Consider the following 14,224-nt stretch of genomic DNA (forward strand, 5'->3'; position numbering starts at 1 on the left):
CTGGCTATCTGAGGCCATACTTCTATAAAACAAGGATTATTTGAAAGCAAGCTCTAGAGCACAGTTACAGTGAGCCTGATAGCCAAGAAAACTGCAAAGTAACTAACAGGAGGGTAGCATATACCGTGGAGATATGCTAGACAAGGGGGTGGATGAGTCAGCTCCCTAGAGGGACAAAGTGAAATGGCAAGATTTTACGTTACTTAGAAGGGGGGCACAGTTTATAACAATTTACATTTTTGAAAGTTTCCATTTCTATTTCAGACCATGGTTAACCATGGGTGACTAAAAGCACAGAAACCGGAACTTCTGCTAAGGGGGAAACTACAGTTATGACAGAGGAGGAATGCCTGGTGTCCCTCAGCATGGTCATTTCTGGAGGCAACTGTGGGCCAGGTGCTTTGGACTTCTAACCCAAGATGCTACTGAACATTCTAGAGTACATAGAACAGCCTCTCTGTAATGACAGAAAAGAAGAGTCTGGTACAGCCTGTCAACAGTGCTTAGGCTAAGAAGTCCTTCTAGAGGAATCTAAGTTTCCCCCAAAGAAAAGCAGTAGGTGCCTGTGAGAGGGGAAGTTGGGTATGACCCTACGTGCCTCTCCTCCATATATATTTTTCAAGTCGGTGTTGAGCAGGTTTCTGAGCTTTTCTCCGGCTGGGCATCAGGAGGCAGCAGCCCCATAGCATGCACTTGTTCATCTTGCCTTAGATCCTTTCCTTGCCAAGAGTAAGAGAAACAGAGAATGAGTTGGAATTGAGAAGAACAATTTGAAAGTCCCATGTTTCTGGGCCATTTCTGTCACCTGGTGAGAGAAGCATCATGAATTTGTTCATCCCGGAAGTAAATATGGAAAAACATGTAGAGTTCACCACCTGCCTGCCCCTCCTCGTGGTGACTTTAGAGCTTGGAGATCCAGACAAATGCTGGGTCCTTTCCCCCCACCCCCCACCCCACCCCCACAGCATGTGAGGTAGGCAGATAGCCCCAGAGCTCTGAGGATCCGAGAGCCTTTCAGGTGCAAATTCTGTCATTCAAATAACAAAGTATCTCTTGAAATACCTTAAACACCAGTTAAGAATATAGGCACAAAAGTTTGCCAAACCAGGTCTAGGCACTGATGCTGACTTCAATATTGTTTAGGATGCTAAGAATCCAAAAATAATAATACAGGCCAGGAAAAGCTTACATAAATGATAGCGCGACCCTCATATGGGATATGCTTCTGCCGCTAGACATGGGACAAGCCCCGCCTGCCCATGTGGAATTGTCTTAGGGTTCTCTCAGAAACACTCACATCAAGGTGGAATTTCAAATCCCCTCTTCACACACAGACATTTTGCTTTGGGCAAAGAGTCTGAGAAGCTCACCATGTATTCTCTGTTGGGCGAGCAGCTGAGGTGAGGATGGGAGCGGGATGGCTCCAGAAGCTTTCTCCTAACATTGTGCATTGCCTTGTATGTTGTTGACATGTTCTAACCATGCATAGATAGCTGCATTATCATTTCAAACTCTTTCATGACACCAGGATGGTAAAAACATCTAGTCCATATAAGTGGTGTTTTCTCTCCCGTTTTTATTTACAAAAAATGCACACAGTATACAAATCGAACTTTTCTCAACTTATGATGATTCAATTTATACTTTTTTCTCTTACCTGGTGGTACTCTACATGTGAGAAAGTGATATACATTCAATCGAAAAGTACTTAGATTGTGAAGTTTGGGGCCAGCAAGATGGCTCAGCAGGTAAAGGCCTTGCCGCACAAGCTTGATGACCTGTGTTCAATCTAACCCTATGTAACTGTGGGGTGGAAGGAGGAAATTGACTTGTTCTCCAATCTCCACATGTGCTATGGAATGCATATGCATACACACACACACACACACACACACACACACATAATACATACCTTTTAAAAATATTTTGAACTTTGCTATGTTTCTGGGCTAGTGGTATAAAGTACAGTTCTTTCTGCCCAGTACCAGCAATCAACAGTAAGGCACGCATGGGCACCCTCACAATGAGAAACAACCAATGTACTATGTTGAGTTCTAGAGTTGATGGAAGGCTGTTTGTGTTTTTAATTGTGTGTGTATGTTTGTGTGTGTGTGTGTGTGCACATTCATGCATGCATGTGCATGTGGGTGTGATGAAAGGACAACTTGCAGGAAATGTATCTCTCTTTTTACCACATGGGTCGTCAGACTCAAGATTAATGATTGTCAGCTATGGCAGCAAACACCTTTACCTACTGAGCTAGCTCACCGGCTCAATGACAGGTCATTTCAAGATGAAATTCTTGTGGTGAAAATGTGCTTGATCAGATACATAAGTCCTATGTCTCAAAATGACATTTTCTACTTACTCTTGGTGGTCTGAATGAGAATGGCCCTCATAGGCTCATATGTGTGACTGTGTGGTCCCCAGTTAATGGAACTGTTTAGGAAGGATTAGGAGGTGTGGCCTTGTTCAGGTGGGTGTGGCCTTCCTAGAGAAGGTGTGTCAATGGTGACGAGCTTTGAGCTTTCAAAAGCCCATGCCAGGTGCAGTCTCTCTCTCTCTCTCTCTCTCTCTCTCTCTCTCTCTCTCTCTCTCTCTCTCTCTCTCTCTCTCTCTCTCCTGCCTGTGGATCAGGATGTAAAGCCCTCAGCTACTGCTCTAGCACATGCCTGTCTGCTTTCTGCCATGAGGATCCTGGACTAACTCTCTAAGAGTAAGCAAGCCCCCACTTAGATGCTTTCTTTTATAAAAGTTGCCTTGTTCATGGTGCCTCTTCACAGCAATAATGCAGTAACTAAGACACCCATCCTTCCCCTTTTTGTCTGGGACTTAGTAGCACAGAAGGACAGAGACTCTGGTTCATGGCCACTCCCTGTAACCATATGCATCCTCAGACTTCCACAGGTCCCCCTGGTTCTTAAGCACAGTACTCTGGTGTAGGCGTCTGCCCAGATTTGGATGTAGTGATCCCTCAGGTAACTGCGGAGCTCCTGGATCACACTTTATTATTTACAAACTACAGTTCAAACTCTAGGGGACCAAGATCCGTGAGATGGATCCCCTCCATTTGCTTCCTAGGTGTGGTCCTTAACTTGACTACCTTAGAATTATCTGAAGAGCTTCAAAACATGTCAGAACTTCACCGTGTCCCTGTATCTTCTGATTTAATTGCCCCTGGTCACAGCCTTGGCATCGTTTGAAGAGGCCTTAGGTGATTTTGATGTTCACCCAACCAGAGAACTACTGCTCTAGTTTTCCCATTTAGCTCAGTTGACTAGCTGAGGTTGTACTTAAAGAGACCACCCCTCTTGACCAGTTGGGTCTTTTGATGCCTTCATCTCTACTCTTCCTCTTCTCTCTCTACTCCCTGACATAACCATCATTTCAGAATTAAGCAAGCATGGCTTTGGATACATACACCCAGAGAGATAACGGCTCTATGTAAGAGGAATGAGTCCCCTGCTCCCACAAGGCAGAAAAGTTCCTACTAACAACCAGAGAAGGGTACACCTGGATGAGATCTCTGAGTATCCCAGAACCACCTTGGAAGAAGGGGTCAGTTCCTAGAACAATCCGGGGACAGATAAGTCGACGTGCAGCTTGGAGTAGATGTGGAAGCCAGGCCAGAGCTGTCCAGCACATCGGAAGAAAGAGCCCGCAAGGCCTTTGATGTGAGTGACTCAAGCCCATTCCAGAAGTTGCTGAAGCAGAACCCATCTTGGCAGCATGGCCTATGGGGGATGGGAGACGATTGGAGAACAAAACCGTCAGGGCACTCGCCGTGTTCCATTGTGCGTCGGGGAGAAGCAAGTCTTTCATCTAGAATTCCTTCTGCACGTCTCACGCCTGTGCGGTGGGAGCAGCTGTTCTCACTTTGTTACAGGACAGTAGGGTTCACGGAGTTCCCGCAGCGAGTACTGTGGATGTGCCCACAGGGATGTGAAGAAATGCTCATCTAGGCAGGAAACAGATCCCACACTATGCTAGGATATCCACAGGCCACTGAGCATTCGCTATGGGGGCCGGAGGTAGAATCAGGATCCACTCCAGGAAGGCAGGAAGCCACAGCATGGAGAGAGTAACTCTTGATGCCTAATACCAGGTGACACACAATAGTCCGGCCATTGGCCCAACGGGTGCTCAGACTTCCATCGCTGTAGTTGTGGCAAGCTCCTGCATTTATCACAAAAGCATCCAAGGTCAGCCATTCAGTTTGTATAATTCCAGAAGCCCCAACTGCGGGTCACAGCTGTCCTTAGCTTCAAGCAGGCAGGCCAGCAGCCACCAGCAGGTGCCTACCATAACTGCTGCGGCCCAGAAGTTGATACCTAGGTGGCTCAGCTGTTGAGCATTATATGAAGCATATGTCATGTGTTGGTTAGTGGGTGGTGCTTATGCTGCCAGTTGAGATTGGTTTATAGATGGGCTGTGGTCTCAGTAATTTGTTTATATAGGAAATAGCTTTCCGCGTGAGGCAGACTATATCCTGCAAGCGGACAACACTCCTTGATCCCATCAAATATCCCTGGAATGGATATTTCCTTAGGTTTTGTTTGTTTGTTTTGTTTTGTTTTGCTTGAGACAGGGTTTCTCTGTGTAGCCTTGACTGTCCTGGACTCACCTTGTAGACCAGGCTGGCCTCTAAATCACAGTGATCCACCTGCCTCTGCCTCCTGGGTGCTGGGATTAAAGGCGTGCACCCTGATGCCTGGCTGATATTTCCTTGTTTTAAGAAGTTTCTTATTCATGGCTATTAAAGGCATTTTAAAGACCATCATCAAGATTGCACATAACTTCAGTTTTAAATCAAAACCTTAAAAAAAAAAATTGAGACTCCACACTGTATAATAGATGCATTTAAAGTAAACATGGGGGTGACATAGGCTAACTTCAGGAGAGAGAACCCTCTCATAGCACTAAGGAGAAGGGGAGGAAGGAGAAACAGAGAGGGACTCGGTGATGCTGTATATTCAGAACTCACACAGAAAGGGGCCAGCAAGATGGCTTAGCAGTAATGGTGCTTGCTTTACGAGTCTGGCAACCTGAGTTCAACTCCCAGAGCTCATAAAAAAAAAGTCGGACACAGTGGTGTCCGTCTGTAGTCCCAGCTTTCCTGTGGTGAGAGGGGAGGCAGAAACAGGAAATCATCCAAAACCTTGCGGATGAGGTAAGGCTGGAGTACACAATGCAGGGCCAGAGGCAGTGAGAAAGAGCCCGCTTCATTCAACAAAAGAGGAGAAGAAACCAGATGCCCAAAGGCTGCCCTCTGAGACAGTTTTGAAAGAATGTGTGCTTGATACAACTTAGATGTATGCTGGCATTTCTAAAAAAAAAAAAAACCCATGCGTTGTTCTTTTGCCTCGGGGATAAAAAAAAAAAAAAAAGAACAAATATCAAGTTTGGACACATAATAAAATTAGGCAGAACACCCCTATTTGCTTAGTTCTTATCACTGTACTCGCCAGCCCACTTACGTACTGGGACAAGCTGACACCTGGAGACATACACAAAGCCAACAACAAATTGGTCTCCTACTCAGGCTCTCACCAGTGTCATAAGTGAGGCAGCAAGAAGTAAATCTCAACCTCTGTGTAGTAGTAGTAGTAGTGTCTGTGTGTGTGTGTGTGTGTGTGTGTGTGTGTGTGTGTGTGTGTGTGTGTGGTGGTTCCATGATGAACAGGCTTTCATGCTAGAAGGGGTGAGACGCCAGACACCACAGGCAGATAGTCACTCACAGCTCCTCAGTCCCCCTCATCGTCACCATGGTCTTGACTGCTAACAGCAGGGACTACCTCAACTTGTCTGTGAAATTTATATAACCAGGATTGTTTTAGATGTTTTCTCACCTCTTGTGTCGTTTACTCTGCTGAATACAGTTATGAAGTTCATGTATGTGATCACATTCATTGATAGGTAATGCATTTATTTTCATAACTGGAGAGTTTCTATTACATGAATACACCACAATTTATTAATCTGTGGCATTATTGATGAACGTTTGGGAGGTTTCTTTTTCTTTTTTTTCTTTTTTGGTTTTTTGAGACAGGGTTTCTCTGTGTAGCCTTGGCTGTCCTGGACTCACTTTGTAGACTAGGCTGGCCTCGAACTCACAGTGATTCATCTGCCTCTGCCCTCCCCAAGTGCTGGGATTATTTCTTGTTTGTTTGTTTGTTTTTGTTTTTCAAGGCAGGGTTTCTCTGACTAGGTTTGGCTGCTCTGGACTTTCTTTGTAGACCAGGCTGGTCTTGAACTCAGAGATCCACCTGCCTCTGCTTCCCTGAGTGCTGGGATTACTATTGCATGAGCCACTGTGCCTGGCTTAATGGAACATCTAAATTATGCATGGCAGTGGTTGTGCCAACACTTTCACCTACACTGACAAAGAATAACTATTTACTCTTACTCTCATCAACCCTGGATATTAACAAACTAACATTTCCACTTCCACGAGAGATATCTTATTGAGTTAATTTTCTTTTTTTCCTAGTTAGTAATGAAGCAAGCTGACATTGGTGGCTCGGGCCTGGGAGGGTTAGGTGGGAGGGTGCCAAGTCTAATGCCTTTCACCACTATATAGAGAGTTCACAGACAGCCTGGGCAACGCAGGAGACCCTTTCTCAAAGCAAACAAATTTAAAAGCCTGAGGTTCTAACTCAGTGATAAAGCACTAATCCAGGCTCTACGAGGCCCTGGATTCAATCCCCAGTACCTAAATAAAATAATCAGCCAATCAATAAGCAGTTATGTATTTCTTATAGATTTAGGGCCCCTTGGTATTCATTCTGTGATTGACATATTCACTTTCTTACATGAAAGAATTTTAGTTTCCAAGATTACATATCCAGGCAGGTAAAAAGGTAGGATTTAAATCCAGACTACCTAACCATGAGGCCACATTTATTTTGCTATATGATGTGATATAGCCTACTCTGTATGTCATATTATATATGGACCATGCATACTAGACAGTGTTATACTGTGTGTCACAATATAGATAACGCTATGTACATCATTCGATACTATATATCATACTGTATGTGCATCACAGTACAGTCTACACAATACTATGTATCACACTATACATGATGCTATACTGGGTACCTATATTATACACACTGTACACCATACCATCCTGAATCCCATGATACTACACTATATTCTCTCCTATACATTACACTCTTACATGGTACTCTAGGACACAGACCCTGGGCTATAGCATACTACCCACATGGTGCAGGGACGAATTTGCATCTCCTGAAAAATATCCATTCTGCGGGGTTTCATCTTTACGGAGGAACTAACTGCTTGGTGGAGCCATTAATTTTGCTAGTCATGCCCGTTCGTGATGCTTAATTTCTACATGGTAATGAGGAACAGCTTTGACATGGGAAAGAACTGTTTGTTGTTCTTTACATTTCAGGCTTCCCCTCAGGGGAAAAACGTTTCAAAGATGTTAAATAACTTAAGTTCGAAGGCTGGGGCACACTTCCTGCTCAGCAAGCCTGGGAACTCCTCTCTGCTTCTCCAGGGTCAGGAGGCAGAGAGGCCAGGACCCCTTCTGCTCTTGTCTGAAGATGAACCCCGGAGGGATGGAAACTGGGTGGGTCACGAGACAGTGGGATGCTGAAGCAACAGGTCAGGCTTCCATTCCTGCCTCTGGCTCATGAGCTGGGAGCCATGGCCAATTACTTACCCCTTGGGAGTTTTGCTCTTTCATTTTTAGAAAGTGTGTGTTGGGTTAGCTGGTTTAATGTAGTCTCCTCTTGTGCAAAAATGATGTAATTTTATAATGCAGGCTGTGGGAGTTATACTGTTTTCATTCGGGGGGAAAAATCCCACAACTTACCAGAGTGTTATAGTCACTACAATACAATGACATTAGAAAGGAAACTGTAATGTATTTTTTAAAAATCTGTATCTCTGGGTGGTCGAATTTTGTTCTGTGTGTCTTCCTGCATTTTAAAAAAAATGTCTGTACAGTGGCTATGTATTACATTGTAATCTAAAAACATGTATTTTGTTCTTTTTTTTTTTTTTTTAACACATTGGAACTGTGAAAGGCCCAAAAATAGAATAAAACAACCCAAATTTTAGTGTAGCCAGACGGAAGGCATAATGTCCCACATATTTGTGGAACATTTTAAGATGTCAGGGGGGTCAGGATCTCATTCGACAGATGAATTCACCAGCAACCGGGCCCTCTCAGCAGCATCCAGGGACAGTGTTTCCACAGTGACTCACAAGGATGGTGCCAGCCAGGCCCACGTCGCAGCCGTTTCCATTTCCAGCACCAGAGCTGTGACGACCTCACACTGTGGTTCTCATGGAATTCCGAGACAAGCCCGGCCTCATCATAATGACGGCCCATTCAAGGCAGCAATGGGAAGGAGGGGATGACTAATGACATTTGGGGAGAAAATGGGAACAAAGCCAAAAATTACAGTGACTTTAGGTTGGGACACACTGGATAGGAAAGGAACTGTGTATCCACACACTTGAGAGTGGCTTGAGGAACCAGAAGCAAAAATAAATAGCAGACATAGACCATTCCTTAGTTTCCAGAGATGTTTTGAGACCCAGGTTGGGTGTTGGGTAAGAAGACACTTGATGGGTGGACCCCTCAACATCAAGGGCAAACTGATTTGGCCTCAGGACCCCAGAGGGACCTATCTTGGCATGAAGGCATTGTTAGTTATCCTGCAAATACAGTTTTCTGGCTCCTGTACCAAAACCCTTCCCACCGCACATAGTATTAGTTGCAGTTGCATCATCGTGACTGAGTACCTGATAGAAACAAGGAAGTGAAGGTTTATTTTGGACACAGTCTGTCATGGGGGAACAACTCAGTTCATAGAGCTAGAAGCGTGCAACAGAGATGGATCACATCAGTCCGGACCAGGAAGCCAAGAGCAGGGTCAGAACCAAGGGCCAGGTGTCCCTCCAGAGGCCTGCCCTTGATGACCCACTCCTCCCAGCTGGCAACCATCAACTAGAGGTTCCCCAGTCTCCCAACATAGCACTGCTATCTGGGGAACAAGTGTTCAAAGGCAAGAGCGTGGGGGCGGAGCACATTTCAGATTTAAGCCATATCAGATTAAAATCAAATCCTTTGCCAGTTTACAAGCTTAGCCAGTTGTGTGAAAGGTACAGTTCGCAGGTAATCCAGTTTCTACCAAAGTTCATATCCTGGATCCACACATTGTTAAGGGATACACAGACAGAATTAGAAATCCTCGAACTTAGGTAAGGTAATAATGTCTTACTAAAATTTAACCTTTCCTCCCATAAAAGTGTGAAGGCAACAAATCACCTGTCTAGTACAGTACCGCAACATTATCATAAGTAGAAAGCATGGTCATATTCAGGTCCTAGTGCCATTGTTGTAGACACCTCGAAGGAATGTTTCTCTTCTTTACTACTTGAAGACTCATGGGACATTAGACTAATAGCTAGAGCTTGCTACCTCCTGCAGTCACTAAGAAGTACGCTGATGAAATAGTAAAACTTAGCCAAAATCTGATAAATATATCTGCTATGTGGGTTCCTCTTTATTTTAATTTGTGCATTCCAAAACATCCTGAGGACGATTCATGAGATGGCCAGGGGTCTGCAGCGTTAAATATTTAAGGATGGCATTAAACTGGACGCAGTGGCACATACCATAATTCTAGTATTCGTGTGACAGCAGGAAGACCACAAGCTTGAGCAAACCGGGGCTACCCAGCTATTCAAAGGCAGCCTAAGCTATAAAATATGCTCCTGTTTCAAAAAAAAATCCAAAATCTCAAGTCCCTTAACTGAACTTTAGAACAAGCGTCAAGAATATTAAAAGGAACAAGATAACAGAAAAGCTTCTTCCTAGTGTACAAACTGTGCAATCTACACTTGTTGGTTTCCTAAGAAAAACTATCAATCTCTCAAAGGAACAGGAAAATATGACCCATAGTGATAAAAGCACAATAAAGGCAGACCCCAAATGGCACAGTGGGCATAATTATTAGCAGCCAGGGACATGCCATAGCTGAGATAAAAGCTCACTGCACAGGAAGAGTAAAAGATGGAACGGATCAGGTACTATCTCAGAAAAAGTTCTGTGAACTCAAAAGCTTGGCAATAGAAATTCCAGTACTGGAGTGGGGCAGAGAGTCAGTGAGCCACAGAACAATCTAATCTTCTATAGGTGCACCCACGTGTGCATGCACATGCATGGCATGTGCCTAGGTGACGTCACAGGCCAGCGTAGGGCATCGGATCCCCTGGAGCTGGAGCTCCAGGCAGATGTGAGACATTCACCATGAGCACTGGGAACTGAACCCGGGTCTTCTGCAGGAGCAACAAGAAGTCTTAACCACTGAGCCATTTTGTCACAGCCCAATGGACAATTTTTTTTGTTTTTGTTTGTTTGTTTTTGTTTGGTTTGATTTGGTTTTTCAAGACAGGGTTTCTTTGTGTAGCCTTGGCTGTCCTGGACTCCCAGGCTGGCCTCAAACTCACAGAGACCCATGTGCCTCTGCTTTCTTAAGTGCTGGGATTACAGGTGAGGCCATCACATTTGTATCTCCGATAAACATTTTAATAACTTAAATCCTTTCAAATTTATGAATGCAAGGTATCTTTCCATCGACGCTCTTTCATCTTTCTCATCAATTTTGCATTTTTTGCTATGTGGTTTGAGAAGTGTTGACTTTAACTTTTCTTTGAAAGTTTGCTAGAAGTCCTAAGTAAAACCATCAGCTCCTGAGCTTTTGGTTTTAATTTTTGTTTGTAAGCTTCTGGTTATCAGTTGAACATACCAACTCACACTGATCTTTTCAGGCTCCCCATGTCTGCCTTACTCAGTCTGAGTAGATTACACGGTCTAGAAATGTCTCCATTATTTTCTGCGTTACCCAATTTATATAATTGTTCATAATGAAGAATTATCTTTTTTTATTCTTTCAGTGCTATATATTAAACACAAGGTCCTATTCATATTAAGCAAATGCTTCACTACAAAGCTGTATACCCACTTCAAAACAGATGCCTTTACTCAGAAAAAAAAACTTTCTGAAATAAGGACATTTTAAACCATGCAAATATAGAATAACTCCTCACTAGCAGACCTGCCTTACAAAACAGTATTAAGGGACAAAGTAAAATAGACAAATAGATGAGAAGAAGAAAACAAATGACTATGTGGTAAATTAAAACTTAAACATATTAAAATGCACATTAAATGTAAGTGTCCTAAATATAAAATAGTGATGGTCAGAGTGGATGTAATTGCAAGACCTGGATACAGGCTGCCTATTAGAAACACATGCTAAATACGAGAAACACATAGGATAAAAGCAAAGAAAGGAAAAGACACACTATGCTGACAATAATTAAAGGAGAACTGCAATAGTTATATTAATTTCAGAGTATGTTTCAGAAATAAATCATACTGTGAAAAAAGAGTATTCTTTCATAATGATACAGTGGTCAGTTCATCAGGACCACATAGCAACAAGAAATGTGTGCCATCTGAGGGCAGAACCTTCAAGAACCATTAAACAAGCTGGGTATGGTGGTGCACACAGGTAAGCCCAGCACTCCGGGAGGCAGAGGTAGAGGCAGGCAGATCTCTGTGAGTTCAGGCCAGCCTGGTCTACAAAATGAGTCCAGGACAGCCAAGGCTACACAGTGAAACCCTGTCTCGAACAAAACAAAACAAAACAAAAGAACCACTAAGGACAGCCTGGCTAGAAATGAAAAGACACAATGAAAAATTATACCCAGAGATTCAAATTTCCTTTCTTAATAATTGATGAGCAGACAGAAAATCTGGTAAGGTTATCAAACACTACGGCTATATATAAATGCTGACTTTCCCCCAAAAAAGCTAAAGACTTAAGACTTGGCCCCAGGATGGCACTATTGAGGATGTTGTGAACCTCAAAAGAGAGGAGGCTTGGGAGCCATCCTTAGATCCTAAGGGAAGTAGCCCTGCTGGAGATGGTGGGGGCCTGGCCAATTCTTTTTTTTCCCCTTTGCTTCTTGGCGCTGTGATGAGCAGTTTGTGCTAGCCAACACTCCCTGCAGGTGCTCTGAGCATGCCTACCAGGGCCCAAGGCAATGAGTCCACCCAGTCTTGGACTGGAGCCTCTAAAACTGAGGACCAAAACCGCCTTTGTCTCCCTGTGTGCTGTGTATCTCAGTTCTCTGAGTGTAGTGACAGAAAGCTGACTAACACAACTTCCAAACACTGAGTTAATGTTTACAGGAGCCAACTCCACCTGACAACAACAAAATGCACATTCTTTTTGAGCATGACTATTTACTAAAGCAGGCATTATCCTAGCCATAACAAGTCTCGGTAAGTTTAAAAGAACTCAAGGCATACAAAGTAGAGTTCAGATCTTCTTGGAACTAAGTTAGAAATCAATAATTAGAAGAGTGATGGATGTTGCTCTTCATATCTGGAAACTAAGTAACATGTTTCTCTAGAACCCATGGGCTGAAGAATCAATCTTTCTTTTTAAAATTTTTATTCAACATGATTTTTACATATAATATATTCTCATCACAGTGGCCACCCCTCATAACCTCCCCACCTCCCCATCTGCCCGCCTCCACACCTTCCTTCTCTCTGTCTTTAGAAAACAAGCAGGCAAATAAAACAACAATCAAACTAGAATAAAACAAAACAGTCAAACAGAAATTGGAAAAAAAGAAAAAGCAAGAGAAACACATATACACTCAATGGCATGCATGTGTGCACATGCGCACAAACACCCACTTCTCCCACTAAAAATACATAGTTGGAAGCCAGAATACGCAAGCAAAAAACCTATAAGGTTAAAGAAATGCCCAAAAAAACCATACATTTGTTTTGTGTTGGTTGTCTACTGCTGGACATGAGGCCTGCCTTTCAGTGTGATTTGTATACTCAGTAAGACTCCATTGGGAAAAAAAAAATTGACTTTCCCTTTGCAATTTGAGATCGCTTCTGGGTTAGAGATGGGGATTTGTGTCAAGTTCTCCCTCAACACTGGTACCCCATCTGTCTTGAACCTGTGAAGGGCCTTTGCTACCACAGTCTTTGTAAGGTCATATGAGTATCAGTCCTGTTGTGTCTGCAAGACACTGTTTCTTTGATGTCTTCCAGCCCCACTAGCTCTTACAATCAATCGTTCCTGAGGGGAGGAGCTTGATGACACCATTCCATTTAGGAGTGAGTATTCCAAGGTCTCTCATCATCTACACTTTGTCTGGTCATGGCTCTCTGTATTAGTTCCCACATCCTACAGAAGGAAGTATCTCTGGTGATGGCTTAGCAAGACACTGATCTAAAAGTATTCTAGAATGTCAGTAGGGATCATTTTATTGTTATGTTCCTTTAATACAACAGTAGCATTTGGTTTTCCCCTAGGTCCATGGCTTATCTAGTCTCAGATTTTTGGCCACCTAAACAATGTTAAGCATGAGTTCCATCTCATGGAGTGGCCCTTAAATCCAATTACTGGCTGGTTATTCCCATAACTTTTGTGCCATTAGTGCATCAGTGTATCATGCAGTCACATCACCGTGGAAGATCAAAAGGTTTGCAGCAGGTGGCATGGAGAGTACCTTTCAGAACCACAAACACTAGTCAGTTGGAGTAAAGACTTTGGTTTGGCACCAGCTCGACTTTTGTATGTTCAGTGAGGTATGTAGGGTGTTGTATTCAACAATAGGCTCTTACTATCAGTTTCTGGAGAGCAACCAATAGCTTTCTTTGGAAATAGCTTGAGTTATTTGGGGGTTCCTATGGGGTTCCTTTGGACAACTTTATTATATATAACCCATTCTTGGCACTGGAGGTTTCCCTTGGTGGTGAGAGAAGTCTAGTTGGGGCTTTGTCTCCCTTACTATTTGGTGATCCTACATAGATTTCTTTCATACATGTATATATATTTTAAAGAAGCTTCTGCTGTAGTTGATTTTCCTATGACTTCTCAAATGGCCATTAATGTTAGCTGTTCCTCCTTATAGTCCCTCCTTTACCCTCATTTTCCCTATCCCTTTTACTTTCCTCTCTGTTTAATCCTCCCATCACACCACCCCATACTTCATCTCCACAACTATATATTCTCTTTTTTTTTCTTTTCCCTTTTCTTGAGACAGGGTTTCTCTGTGCAGCCTTGGCTGTCCTGGACTATCTCTGTAGGCCAGGCTAGCCTCAAACTCACAGAGATCTTCCTGCCTCTGTCTCCCTGAA

The sequence above is a fragment of the Acomys minous genome (genome assembly GCF_964271855.1).
Source record: "Acomys minous genome assembly, chromosome: 2".
NCBI classification, from domain to species: Eukaryota; Metazoa; Chordata; class Mammalia; order Rodentia; family Muridae; genus Acomys; species Acomys minous.